Here is a 14,946-nt window from a genome sequence, read left to right as displayed (position 1 = left end):
ACCATCAGACAGGGAAATACTCAATACAGACATTAGTACGATGTCGGACCTAGAGTTCAGAATCATGACTTTAAAGATACTACCTGGGCTTGAAAAAAGCATGGAAGTTATTAGAGAAACGTCGAAATCAAAAAGGCTATTAATGAGGTGCAATAAAAAATGGGGGCACTAACTGCTACGAAAAATGAGACAGAAGAGAGAATGAGCAATATAGAAGACCAAATGAAGGAAAATAAAGAGGCTGAGAAAAAGAGAGAGAGAAAACTACAGGATCATGAGGGCAGAATTTGAGAGATAAGCGATATGATAAGACGAAACAACATTAGAATAATTGGGATCCCAGAAGAAGAAGAAAGAGAGAGAGGGGCAGAAGGTATATTGGAGCAAATAATAGCAGAGAAGTTCCCTAATCTGAGGAAGGAAAGAGGCATCAAAATCCAGGAGGCACAGAGAAGTTCTCTCAAAATCAATAAAAATAGGTCAACACCCCGACATCTAATAGTAAAACTTATGAGTCTCAGAGACAAAGAGAAAATCCTGAAAGCAGCTCAGGAGAAGAGATATGTAACCTACAATGGTAGAAATACTAGATTGGCAACAGACCTATCCACAGAGACCTGGCAGGCCAGAAAGGAATGGCATGATATCTTCAGAGCACTAAACGAGAAAGATATGCAGCCAAGAACACTATATCCAGCTAGGCTGTCAATGAAAATAGAAGGAGAGATAAAAAGCTTCCAGGACAAACAAAAACTAAAGGAATTTGCAAATACAAAACCAGCCCTCCAAGAAATCTTGAAAGGGGTCCTCTAAGCAAAGAGAGAGCCTAAAAGCAACATAGATCAGAAAGGCACACAGACAATATACAATAACAGTCACTTTATGTGCAATACAATGGCACTAAATTCATACCTTTCAATAGTTACCCTGAATGTAAATGGGATAAATGCCCCAACCAAAAGACACAGGCTATCAGAATGGATTAAAAAACAGGACCCATCAATATGCTGTTTGCAAGAGACTCATTTTAGACCCAAAGACACCCCCACATTGAAAGTGAGGGGGGTGGAAAACCATTTATCAGGCTAATGGACACCAAAAGAAAGGTGGGGTGGCAATCCTTATATCACACAAATTAGATTTTAAAACAAAGACTGTAATAAGAGATGAAGAAGGACACTATATCCTACTTAAAGGGTCTATCCAACAAGAAGATCTAACAATTGTAAATCTCTATGCCCCTAACATGGGAGCAGCCAATTATATAAGCCAATTAATAACAAAAGCAAAGGAACACATTGACAACAATACAATAATAGTGGGGGACGTTAACACCCCCCTCACTGAAATGGACAGATCATCTAAGCAAAAGATCAACAATGAAATAAAGATTTTAATTACACACTGGACCAAATGGACTTCAGACATAATTCAGAACATTCCATCCCAAAGCAATGGAATACACATTCTTCTCTAGTGCCCATGGAATATTCTCCAGAATAGATCACATCCTAGGTCACAAATCAGGTCTCAACCAGTATCAAAATATTGGGATAATTCCCTGCCTATTTTCAGACCACAATCCTTTGAAACTAGAATTCAATCACAAGAGGAAAGTCGGAAAGAACTCAAATACATGGAGGCTAAAGAGCATCGTACTAAAGAATGAATGGGTAAACCAGGAAATTAAATAAGAAGTAAAAAAATTCATGGAAACAAATGAAAATGAAAACACGACTGTTCAAAATCTTTGGGATACAGCAAAGGCAGTCCTGAGAGGAAAGTATATAGCAATACAAGCCTTTCTCAAGAAACAAGAAAGGTCTCAAATACACAACCTAACCGTACACCTAAAGGAGCTGGAGAAAGAACAGCAAATAAAGCCTAAACCCAGCAGGAGAAGGGAAATAATAAAGATCAGAGCAGAAACCAATGAAATAGAAACGAAAAACACAGTACAACAGATCCACGAAACTAGGAGCTGGTTCTTTGAAAGAATTAACAAGATTGATGAACTCCTAGCCAGACTTCCCAAAAGAAAAGAGAAATGACCCAAATCAACAAAACCATGAATGGAGAGGAGAAATCACAACAACACCAAAGAAATACAAACAATTAGAAGAACATATTATGAGCAACTCTGCCAGCAAATTAGAAAACCTGGAAGAAATGGGTGCATTCCTAGAGATGTATCAACTCCCAAAATTGAACCAGGAAGAAATAGAAAACCTGAACAGACCGATAACCACTAAGGAAATTGAAGCAGTCATCAAAAATCTCCCAACAAACAAAAGCCCAGAGCCAGATGGCTTCCCAGGGGAATACTATTAGACATTTAAAGAATTAATACCTATTCTCCTGAAACTGTTCCAAAAAATAGAAATGGAAGGAAAACTTCCAAACTTCTTTTATGAGGCCAACATTACCTTGATCCCCAAACCAGACAAAGACCCCATCAAAAAGGAGAATTACAGACCAATATCCTTGATGAACATGGATGCAAAAATCCTGACCAAAATCCTAGCCAATAGTATCCAACAGTACATTAAAAGGATTATTCACCATGACCAAGTGGGATTTATCCCTGGGCTGCAAGGTTGGTTCAACATCCGCAAATCAATCAACGTGATACAATACATTAACAAAAGAAAGAACAAGAATCATATGATCCTCTCAATAGGTGCCGAAAAAACATTTGACAAAGTACAGCATCCTTTCTTGATCAAAACTCTTCAGAGTATAGGGATAGAGGGTACATACCTCAATATCATAAAAGCCATCTATGAAAAACCTACAGCGAATATCATTCTCAATGGGGAAAAGCTGAGAGTTTTTCCCCTAAGGTCAGGAACGTGGCAGGGATTTCCACTCTCACCACTGCTGTTCAACATAATATTAGAAGTCCTAGCCACAGTAATCAGACAACAAAAAGAAATCAAAGGCAGGAAGAGAAATCAAAGAGAGGAAGTCAAACTCTCACTATTTGCAGATGATATGATACTGTATGTCAAAACCCAAAAGACTCAACCCCAAAACTGTTAGAACTTGTACAGGAATTCAGTAAACTAGCATGATATAAAATCAATGCACAGAAATCAGTGGCATTCCTATACACTAACAACAACACAGAAGGGAGACAAATCAGGAGTCGATCCCATTTACAATTGCACCCAAAACCATAAGATACCTAGGAATAAATTTAACCTAAGAGGCAAAGGATCTGTACTCAGAAAACTATAAAATACTCATGAAAGAAATTGAAGAAGACACAAAAAAATGGAAAAACGTTCCATGCTCAAGGATTGGAAGAACAAACTTTGTGAAGATGTCAATGCTACCTAGAGCAATCTACACATTCAATGCAATCCCCATTAAAATACCATCCACCTTTTTCAAAGAAATGGAAGAAATAATCCTAAAATTTGTATGGAACCAGAAGAGACCCCGAATAGCCAGAGGAATCTTGGAAAAGAAAAGCAAAGGTGGCGGCATCACAATTCCGGACTTCCAGCTCTATTACAAAGCTGTCATCATCAAGACAGTATGGTACTGGCACAAAAACGGACACATAGATCAATGGAACAGAATAGAGAGCCCAGAAATGGACCCTCAACTCTATGGTCAACTAATCTTTGACAAAGCAGGAAAGAAGGTCCAATGGAAAAAAGACAGTCTCTTCAACAAATGGTGTTGGGAAAATTGGACACCCACATGCAGAAGAATGAAACTGGACCATTTCCTTACACCACACACAAAAATAGACTCCAAATGGTTGAAAGACCTAAAGGTGAGACAGGAGTCCATCAAAATCCTAAAGGAGAACACAGGCAGCAACCTCTTCGACCTTAGCCGCAGGAACTTCTTCCTAGAAACATCGCCAAAGGCAAGGGAAGCCAGGGCAAAAAGGAACTATCGGGATTTCATCAAGATAAAAAGCTTTTGCACAGCAAAAGAAACAGTCCACAGAACCAAAAGACAACCGAAAGAATGGGAAAATATATTTCCAAAGACATATCAACTAAAGGGCTAGTATCCAAAATCTATAAAAAACTTATCAAACTCAACACCCAAAAAACAAATAATCCAATCAAGAAATGGGCAGAAAACATGAACAGACATTTTTTCCAAAGAACACATCCAAATGGCCAACAGGCACATGAAAAAGTGCTCAGCATCGCTCGGCATCGGGGACATCCAAATCAAAACCTCAGTGAGATACCACCTCACACCAGTCAGAATGACTAAAATTAACAAGTCAGGAAAGGACAGATGTTGGCGGGGATGAGAAGAGGAACCCTCCTACACTGTTGGCGGGAATGCAAGCTGGTGAAACCCCTCTGGAAAAGAGTATGGAGGTTCCTCAAACAGTTGAAAATAGAGCTACCATACGATCCAGCAGTTGCACTACTGGGTATTTACCAAAAAGATACAAATGTAGGGATCCGAAGGGGTACGTGCACCCCAATGTTTATAAGAGCAATGTCCACAATAGCCAAACTGTGGAAAGAGCCAAGATGTCCATCGACAGATGAATGGATAAAGAAGAAGTGGTATATATACAGAATGGAATATTATGCAGCCATCAAAAGGAATGAGATCTTGCCATTTGCAACGACGTGGATGGAACTGGAGGGTGTTATGCTGAGTGAAATAAGTCAATCAGAGAAAGACACATATGATATGACCTCACTGATATGAGAATTCTTAATCTCAGGAAACAAACTGAGTGTTGCTGGAGTGGTGGGGGGTGGGAGGGATGGGCTGGCTGGGTGATAGACATTGGGTAGGGTATGTGCTATGCTGAGCGCTCTGAATTGTGCAAGACTGTTGAATCACAGACCTGTACTTCTGAAACAAATAATGCAACATGTTAAGAAAAAAGAAAAAGAAGAGATAGCAGGAGTGGAAGAAAGAATGGGAGTAAGTCGGAGGGGGAGATGAACCATGAGAGACGATGGACTCTGAAAAACAAACTGAGGGTTCTAGAGTAGAGGAGCGTGGGGGGATGGGTTAGCCTGGTGATGGGTATTAGAAAGGGCACATTCTGTGGAGCATGGGTGTTATGCACAAACAATGAATTATGAAACACAACATCCAAAACTAATGATGTAATGTATGGTGATTAACATAACAATAAAAAAGACACTGTGTTAATTGAATTTAAACAAATTAAAAATAATAAATAAATAAATACACTGTAGAAACCAGTTTAGCCAGTGTTGTTTGGTTTTATGTTCTATAAGAATCACAATAATCAGGTTATTTTCAAGCCTCACTCTATTTTTATTTCTATGACTGGTTTCTGGAATCTATTTGTTAGAGCTTAAATACACACACATGCACACCTATATTCACAAACATTTAGTACCAGAAACATCCCAAATATTATACTAATTTTGACACAATGTATCAGACTGATACTATGGATAAACCAGAGATTTATCAGAACCAATTTTCTCTACATATTTTGAATGAAACCATCTTTGAAGGATTGACATAAGTTTTGTTCATATATTACTTTCTTAGGATATTAGATTCCTATATATAAATTGTCATTATCAATAATCATTTGATGGAAAAATTTCTATATCAATGAACATAAATATCAAAACCCCAAATTAATCAGTGGTTTCCTGTGTATATTACCATGTATAGAGAATGCAGGTATGTCACTTCTAGGAATAATCCCTATCAGCCAAGGCTAGGTTTGTTGCCTGTGTTTTGTGAACCATTTTTCATATTTTATTACTAATGTCTATCTTATTTCCATTGTCTCTTCATACCAGCACTGTCCCATGGTACATTCTGTGATGATGGAAATAATCTATATTTGTGCTGTTCAATAGGTTAGCTACTAGCCACATGTGGCTATAAAGCACTTGAAATATGGGTAGTGCCAAATCACATTTCAGAAGTTAAAAATATCTCATTTTTTTTTACATAGAATTCATTTTGAGATGATAATATTTTGGATGCATTGGGCTAAATAAAATATATTGTGAAAATTAATTTCACCATTTCTTTCTATTTTTTTTAAAGGTGGTGACAAGGAAATTTAAAATTATATTTTGGTAGTATTTGTGGCTGTTTTGTATTTCTATTGAGATGAGCTCTTTTAGCTTTCAATTAGCAATAATCATGCTTCAGATAAACTTCATTGGCTATGATACTGCCACTGTGCAAAGCTTGAGGTGAGAATTCTTATAAAATGTCTGTGAAGAAAAAGAATTTTCTATATGTTGTGTTTTTTAATACCATGTTCTAAGATTCACATTCTTAATTGTTATATTCTATTAAATAAATACTGATGTATCTCACAATTAATAACAATTGTTTATTTGAGAACTTTGTCTTTCTCAGTATTTTGTTTTGTTTTGTTTTAATGTATTTTATAATTGATTATGTTAGCTCTAATAGCAATTTTTTATTATTAAGCTTGCCATACTGAAGTGCAGTAAAATTCAGTTGACTCTTAGTCCTTTGAGAATATCTTCCAGTACCTTTTTGGAAAATAACACTTTTTTTAAAACCGACTGAGTTAAAGTGTGCTTGCAAAAAAGATAACTACTCAGAAGAGAGTATTAGCAAGTACTTAAATAAAATACTACCCTTTATGAAAGTAATTGAGGTAAATAATTCTCTTCTTTCCTAGAAATATTATTATAACCATTTCAAATAAATCTAAGTATTTACTTTAATTAGAATAATTGAAAATTTGAATTATGTCTCAAAGTTTTGTTGATAATAATATTTCTAACTAAGGATACTATGACAGATTTGTATTGCACATTTTTGTTGCTGGAAGGAACGGGCTGGGGAAATATGAGGGGGGAAAAGATTTAAGAAATGTAAAACTATACAAAAAACTTCAACACTATTATTTATTGTTTGGGGAAGCTTTGTTTTAAATATATCTGATATAAAAAGTAATAAATACAGATGATGTCAAATCAAATATCTCAGCCCATCTCAAAGTTCCTCCAATTATGGATGTCTCTTCAAACAAGGGAAACAAAACAAACATAAACTATTGGAATTGAAACAAAATAAAAAGCTTTTGCACAACAAAGGAAACAATCTACAAAACTAAAAGGCAACCTACCAAAGGGGAGAAGATATTCGCAAATGACATATATGATAAAGGGTTAGTACCCAAAATATGTGCAATTCAACATTCAAAAATCAAATAACCCAATTAAAAAATGGCCAGAAGACATGAACAGACATTTCTTCAAAGAAGACACCCAGATGGCCAATAGACAAATGAAAATGTGCTCAACATCGCTCATCATTAGGGAAATGAAATCAAAACTCAATGGGATATCACCTCACACCTGTCAGAGTGGCTAAAATCAAAAACACAAGAAACAAGTGTTGGCAAGCAGGTGGAGACAAAGGCTCCCTTTTGCACTGTTGATGGAAATGAAAGTTGGTGCGGGCACTAAAAAAAACAGTATGGCAATTCCTCAAAAAATTAAAAATAGAACTAACCTATGACCCAGGAGTCATTCTACCCAAAGAATACAAAAACATTAGATTAAATGGATACATGCACCCATATGTTTATAGCAGCATTATTTACAATAGCCAAATTATGGAAGCAGTCCAAGTGCCCATTGATAGATAACTGGGTAAAGAAGATATGATATAAATGTATATAATAGAATATTACTCAGCAATAAAAAAGAATGAAATCTTGACATTTGCAATAACATGGATGGAGCTAGGGAGTATTATGCTAAGTGAAATCAGTCAGAGAAAGATGAATATCATGATTTCACTCATATGTAGAATTTTTTTAAAGATTTTATTTATATATTTATTTGACACAGAGAGAGAGAGAGAGATAACAAGCAGGGGGAGCAGCAAGCAGAGGGAGAGGGAGAAGCAGGCTCCTCACTGAGTAGAGAGCCCAAGGACCTTGAGATCGTGACCAGAGCCAAAGGCAGACACTTAATCTACTAAGCCACCCAGGAGCCCCTCGTATGTGGAATTTAAGAAACAAAATAAACAAAGGGAAAAAGGGGCACACTGAAAACAGACTCTGAACTATAGAGAACAAACAGATGGTTACTAGAGAGGAGGTGGGTAGGACTTGGAAGAAATAGGTGATGGAGATTGAGAGTACATTTATAATGAGCACTGAGTAATGTATAAAATTATTGAATGATGATATTATACACCTGAAACTAATATAAAACTGTATATTAGCTATATTGGAATTAAAATTAAAAAACAATAAAAAAAGACAAGAAATAGGAAGTGTTGTTGGGGATGTGGAGGAAAAGGGAACCCTCATCCCCTTTTGGTGGGAATGTAAATTGATGTGAACACTGTGGATAACAATAGAGAGGTTCATTAAAAAATTAAAAATAGAAATATCTTATGATCCAGCATTTCCAGTAGTGGGTATTTACCCAAAGAAAATAAGAATAATAATTTGAAAGATATATGCATCCCTATGTTTATTGCAGCATTACTTACAATAGCCAATGTATGGAAGTGACCCAAGCATCCATTTATCAATAGATAAATGGATAAAGAAAATGTGGTATGTACACAGACACACAGACACATGCACACACACACACAGACACGACACACACACAATGGAATATTACCCAGCTATAAAAAAGAATAAAACCTTGCCATTTGTGACAACGTGGATGGACCTACAGGGTATTATGCTAAGCGAAATAAGTCAGACAGAGAAAGGTAAATACCATGATTTGATTCATATATGGAATCTAAAAAACAAAACAAACAAAATAGACACAGGCTCATAAATACAGAAAACAAACTGTTGGTTGCTGAGGAGAGAGGGGTGGTGAAATAGGTGGAGGGGATTAAAAAGTACAAACTTCCAATTATAAAATAAATAAGTAACAGAGATGAAAACTACAGCATAGTGAATACAGTGAATAATGTAATAACTTTGTATGATGACAGATGGTTATTACACTATCAGAGTGAGCAATGAGTAATATTAACAACTGTCAAATCACAATGCTGTACACCTGAAACTAATATAATATTGTATGTGAACTATAATTCAATAAAATTTTTAAAAAAAATTTTAAAATGTAATACATATAGATATGTCAAATCAGATATTCCATCCCATTATAAAGCACCTCCAATTTTACTCCCCAGTGGCAGCTCCTTCAATATTTGTAATTTTTATATTTCTGGTGGTCTTCACTTAACTTTACATTATATAATATTGTCTCTATTTCTTAATTTACCAACTTTACCAAAAATCCATTGGCTCTGAATAATTAAAGATAAAAACCTGAGTCAAATTGACCGCTATTTTCCCTTGACATCTTGTCATAGACAACAGCTGTACTATGTTTAGCTTACTTTCATGTAGATTACCTTAGCACCTTGAGAAAAATTATAATAAAATATAATTAATATAATATAATATAATATAAATTTATAAAGTAGTATAATGTAAATATATCATAAGAAAACATAAGGTAATGATATAAACTATTTCATTAAATCTCATAAATCGTTTCATTAACTTATTTTATTTTATTATGTTATGTTAATCACCATACATTACATCATTAGTTTTTGATGTAGTGTTCCATGATTCATTGATTGCATATAACACCCAGTGCTCCATGCAGTACATGCCTTCTTTAATACCCATCATCAGGCTAAGCCATCCCACCACGCTTCTCCCCTCTAGAACCCTCAGTTTGTTTCTCAGACTCCATAGTCTCTCAGGGTTCATCACCCACTCCGATTTCCCTACCTACATCCGTCCCTTTAGCTATCCATTTATGTTTCTTTTTTTTTTTTAACAAGTAATATGTTATTTGTTTCAGAGGTACAGGTCTGTGATTCAACAATCTTACACAATTCACAGTGCTCACCATAGCACATACCCTCCCCAATGTCTATCACCCAGCCACTCCATCCCTCCCACACCCCCCACTCCAGCAAACTTCAGTTCGTTTCCTGAAATTAAGAATTCTTCATATCAGTGAGGTCATAGGATATATGTCTTTCTCTGATTGACTTATTTCGCTTAGCATAATACCCTCTAGATCCATCCACGTCATTGCAAATGGCAAGATTTCATTCTTTTGATGGCTGCATAATGTTCCATTGTATATACACACCACTTCTTCTTTATCCATTCATCTGTCGATGGACATCTTGGCTCTTTCCACAGTTTGGCTATTGTGGACATTGCTGCTATAAACATCTGGGTGCATGTACCTCTTGGGATCCCTACATTTGTATCTTTGGGGTTAATACCCAGTAGTGCAATTGCTGGATCATATGGTAGCTCTATTTTCAACTTTGAGAGGAACCTCCATACAGTTTTCTGGGGTGGCTGCACCAGGTTGCATTCCCACCAACAGTATAGGAGTGTTCCCCTTTCTCCGCATCCCCGCCAACATCTATCATTTTCTGAATTGTTAATTTTAGCCATTCTGACTGGTGTGAGGTGGTATCTCATTGAGGTTTTGATTTGGATTTCCCTGATGCCAAGCAATGTGGAGGACTTTTTCATGTGTCTGTTGACCATTTGGATGTCTTCTTGGAAAAATGTCTGTTCATGTCTTCTGCCCATTTCTTGATTGGATTATTTGTTCTTTGGGTGTTGAGTTTGATAAGTTCTTTTTAGATTTTGGATACTAGCCCTTTATCTGATATGTCATTTGCAAATACCTTCTCCCATTGTCAGTTGTCTTTTCGTTTTGTTGACTGCTTCCTTTGCTGTGCAAAAGCTTTTTATCTTGATGAAGTCCCAATAATTCATTTTTGCCCTTGCATCCCTTGCCCTTGGCCATGTTTCTAGGAAGAAGTTGCTGTGGTTGAGGTCGAAGGGGTTGCTGCCTGTGTTCTCCTCTAGGATTTTGATGGACTCCTGTCTCACATTTAGGTCTTTCAGCCATTTTGAATCCAATTTTCTGTGTGGTGTAAGGAAATAGTCCAGTTTCATTCCTCTGCATGTGGCTGTCCAATTTTCCCAACACCATTTGTTGAAGAAACTGTCTTTTTTCCATTGGACATTCTTCCCTCCTTTGTCGAAGATGAGTTGACCATAGAGTTGAGGGTCCATTTCTGGGCTCTCGATTCTGTTCCATTGATCGATGTGTCCGTTTTTGTGCCAGTACCATACTGTCTTGATGATGACAGCTTTGTAATAGAGGTGGAAGTCTGGAATTGTGATGCCACCAGCTTTGCTTTTCTTTTTCAATATTCCTCTGGCTATTCGGGTTCTTTTCTGGTTCCATACAAATTTTCAGATTATTTGCTCCATTTCTTTTAAAAAAGTGGATGGTATTTTGACAGGGATTGCATTGAAAGTGTAGATTACTCTAGGTAGCATTGACATTTTCACAATATTTATTCTTCCAATCCATGAACATGGAACTTTTTTCCATTTCTTTGTGTCTTCCTCAATTTCATTCATGAGTATTTTATAGTTTTCTGAGTACAGATTCCTTGCCTCTTTGGTTAGATTTATTCCTAGATATCTTATGGTTTTAGGTGCAATTTTAAATGGGATCGACTCCTTAATTTCTCTTTCTTCTGTCTTGTTGTTGGTGTATAGGAATGCCACTGATTTCTGTGCATTGATTTTATATCCTGCCACTTTACCGAATTCCTGTATGAGTTCTAGCAGTTTTGGGGTGGTCTTTTGGGTTTTCCACATAAAGTATCATATCTGCAAAGAGTGAGAGTTTGACTTCTTTGCCAATTTGGATGTGTTTGATTTCTTTTTGTTTTCTGATTGCTGTGGCTAGGACTTCTAATACTATTTTGAATAGCAGTGGTGATAGTGGACATCCCTGCCGTGTTCCTGACCTTAGGGGGAAAGCTCTCAGTTTTTTTCCCATTGAGAATGATATTCGCTGTAGGTTTTTCATAGATGGCTTTTATGATATTGAGGTATGTACTCTCTATCCCTATACTCTAAAGAGTTTTGATCCAGAATGTATGCTGTACTTTGTCAAATGATTTTTCTGCATCTATTGAGAGGATCATATGGTTCTTGTTCTTTCTTTTATTAATGTATTGTATCACATTGATTAATTTGCAGATGTTGAACAAACCTTGCAGCCCAGGGATAAATCCCATTTAGTTGTGGTGAATAATCCTTTTAATGTAATGTTGGATCCTATTGGCTAGTATTTTCCTGAGAATTTTTGCATCCATGTTCATCAGGGATATTGGTCTGTAATTCTCCTTTTTGATGGGGTCTTTGTCTGGCTTTGGGATCAAGGTAATGGTGGCCTCATAAAAGGAGTTTCAAAGTTTTCCTTCCATTTCTTTTTTTGGAACAGTTTCTGAAGAATAGGTATTAATTCTTCTTTAAATGTTTGGTAGATTTCCACTGGGAAGCCATCTGGCCCTGAGCTTTTGTTTCTTGGGAGATTTTTGATGACTGCTTCCATTTCCTTAGTTGTTATAGGTCTGATCAGGTTTTCTATTTCTTACTGGTTCAGTTTTGGTAGTTGATACATCACTAGGAATGAATCCATTTCTCCAAATTATCTAATTTGCTGGCATAGAGTTGCTCATAATATGTTCTAATAATTGTTTGTAATTCTTTGGTGTTGGTTGTGATCTCTCCTCTTTCATTCATGATTTCATTTATTTGTGTCATTTCTCTTTTCTTTTTGATCAGTCTGGACAGGGGTTTATCAATCTTGTTAATTCGTTCAAAGAACCAGCTCCTAGTTTCACGGATCTGTTCTACTGTTCTTTTGGTTTCTATGTCATTGATTTCTGCTCTGATCTTTATTTCTCTTCTCCTGTTGGGTTTAAGCTTTATTTGCTGTTCTTTCTCCAGCTCCTTTAGGTTTAGATTAGGTTGTTTATTTGAGACCTTTCTTGATTCTTGAGAAAGGCTTGTACTGCTATATACTTTCCTCTTAGGGCAGCCTTTGCTGCATCCCAAAGATTTTGAACAGTTGTGTTTTCATTTTCATTGGTTTCCATGAATTTTTTAAATTCTTCTTTAATTTCCTGGTTGACCCATTCATTCTTTAGTAGAATGCTCTTTAACCTCTATGCATTTGAGTTATTTCCGACTTTCCTCTTGTGATTGAGTTCTAGTTTCAATGCATTGTGGTCTAAAAATATGCAGGGAATGATCCCAATCTTTTGGTACTGGTTGAGACCTGATTTGTGACCTAGGATGTGATCTATTCTGGAATTTGTTCCATGGGCACTAGAGAAGAATGTGTATTCTGTTGCTTTGGGATGGAATATTCTGAATAAATCTGTGAAGTCCATTTGGTCCAGTGTGTCATTTAAAGTCTTTATTTCCTGGGGCGCCTGGATGGCTCAGTTGGTTAGGCGACTGCCTTCATCTCAGGTCATGATCCTGGAGTCCCAGGATCGAGTCCCACATCAGGCTCCCTGCTCGGCAGGGATTCTGCTTCTCCCTCTGACCCTCTTCCCTTTGACCCTCTTCCCTCTCATGCTCTCTATCACTCATTCTCTCTCTTTCAAGTAAATAAATAAAATCTTAAAAAAAAAGTCTTTATTTCCTTGTTGATCTTTTGCTTAGATGATCTGTCCATTTCAGTCAGGGGAGGTCTTAAAGTCCCCCACTATTATTGTATTGTTGTCGATGTGTGCCTTTGCTTTTGTTATTAATTGGCTTATATAATTGGCTGCTCCCATGTTAGGGGCATAGATATTTACAATTATTAGATCTTCTTATTGGATAGACCCTTTAGTAGGATATAGTGTATTTCCTCACCTCTTATTATAGTCTTTGGTTTAAAATTTAATTTTTCTGATATAAGGATTGCCACCCCAGCTTTCTTTTGGTGTCCATTGGCATGGTAAATGGTTTTCTACCCCCTCACTTTCAATCTGGGGGTGTCTTTGGGTCTAAAATGAGTCTCTAGCAGATAGCATATCGATGGGTCTTGTTTTTTTATCCAATCTGATAGTCTGTGTCTTTTGATTGGGCATTTAGCCCATTTACATTCAGGGTAACTATTGAATCATATGAATTTAGTGCCATTGTATTGCCTGTAAGGTGACTATTACTGTATATTGTCTGTGTTCCTTTCTGGTCTATGTTACTTTTAGACTCTCTCTTTGCTTAGAGGACCCCTTTCAGTATTTCTTGTAGGGCTGGTTTTGTATTTGCAAATTCCTTTAGTTTTTGTTTGTCCTGGAAGCTTCTTATCTCTCCTTCTATTTTCAATGACAGCTTATCTGGATATAGTATTCTTGGCTGCATATTTTTCTCATTTAGTGCTCTGAATAGATCATGCCTGTCCTTTCTGGCCTCCCAGGTCTCTGTGGATAGGTCTGTTGCCAATCTAATGTTTCTACCAGTGTAGGTTACAGATCTCTTCTCCTGAGCTGCTTTCGGGAATTTCTCTTTGTCTCTGAGACTCGTAAGTTTTACTAGTAAATGTCAGTGTTTGACTTATTTTTATTGATTTTGAGAGGGCTTCTCTGTGCCTCCTGGAATTGATGCCTGTTTCCTTCTCCAAATTAGGTAAGTTCTCTGCTATAATTTGCTCCAATATACTTTCTACCCCTCTCTCTCTTTCTTCTTCTTCTGGGATCACAATTATTCTAATGTTGTTTCATCTTATGGTATTGCTTACGTCTCGAATTCTGCCCTCGCGATCCAGTCGTTGTTTATTTCTCTTTTTCACAGCTTCTCTATTTTTGATCATTTGGTCTTCTATATCACTTATTCTCTCTTCTGCCTCATTTATCCTAGCAGTTAGCACCTCCATTTTTTATTGCACCTCATTAATAGCCTTTTTGATTTCAACTTGTTTAGATTTTATTTCCTTTATTTCTCCAGAAAGGGTTTCTCTTATATCTTCCATACTTTTTTTCAAGCCCAGCTACTATCCTTAAAATCATCATTCTGAACTCTAGTTCTGACATCTTACTAATGTCCATATTGATTAGGTTCCTGGCAGTCAGTACTGC

The 14,946-nt window shown here is 36.5% G+C and overlaps 1 pseudogene; it reads right to left on the bottom strand.

Moving 5' to 3' along the window:
• Positions 1 to 6,095: 6,095 nt before the first annotated feature.
• LOC113924022 lies at positions 6,096 to 6,187 on the bottom strand (annotated as a pseudogene).
• Positions 6,188 to 14,946: the final 8,759 nt, after the last annotated feature.

Source organism: Zalophus californianus, chromosome 15 (genome assembly GCF_009762305.2).
Source record: "Zalophus californianus isolate mZalCal1 chromosome 15, mZalCal1.pri.v2, whole genome shotgun sequence".
Lineage (NCBI taxonomy): Eukaryota > Metazoa > Chordata > Mammalia > Carnivora > Otariidae > Zalophus > Zalophus californianus.
This window is presented reverse-complemented; position numbering and strand designations above follow the sequence as displayed.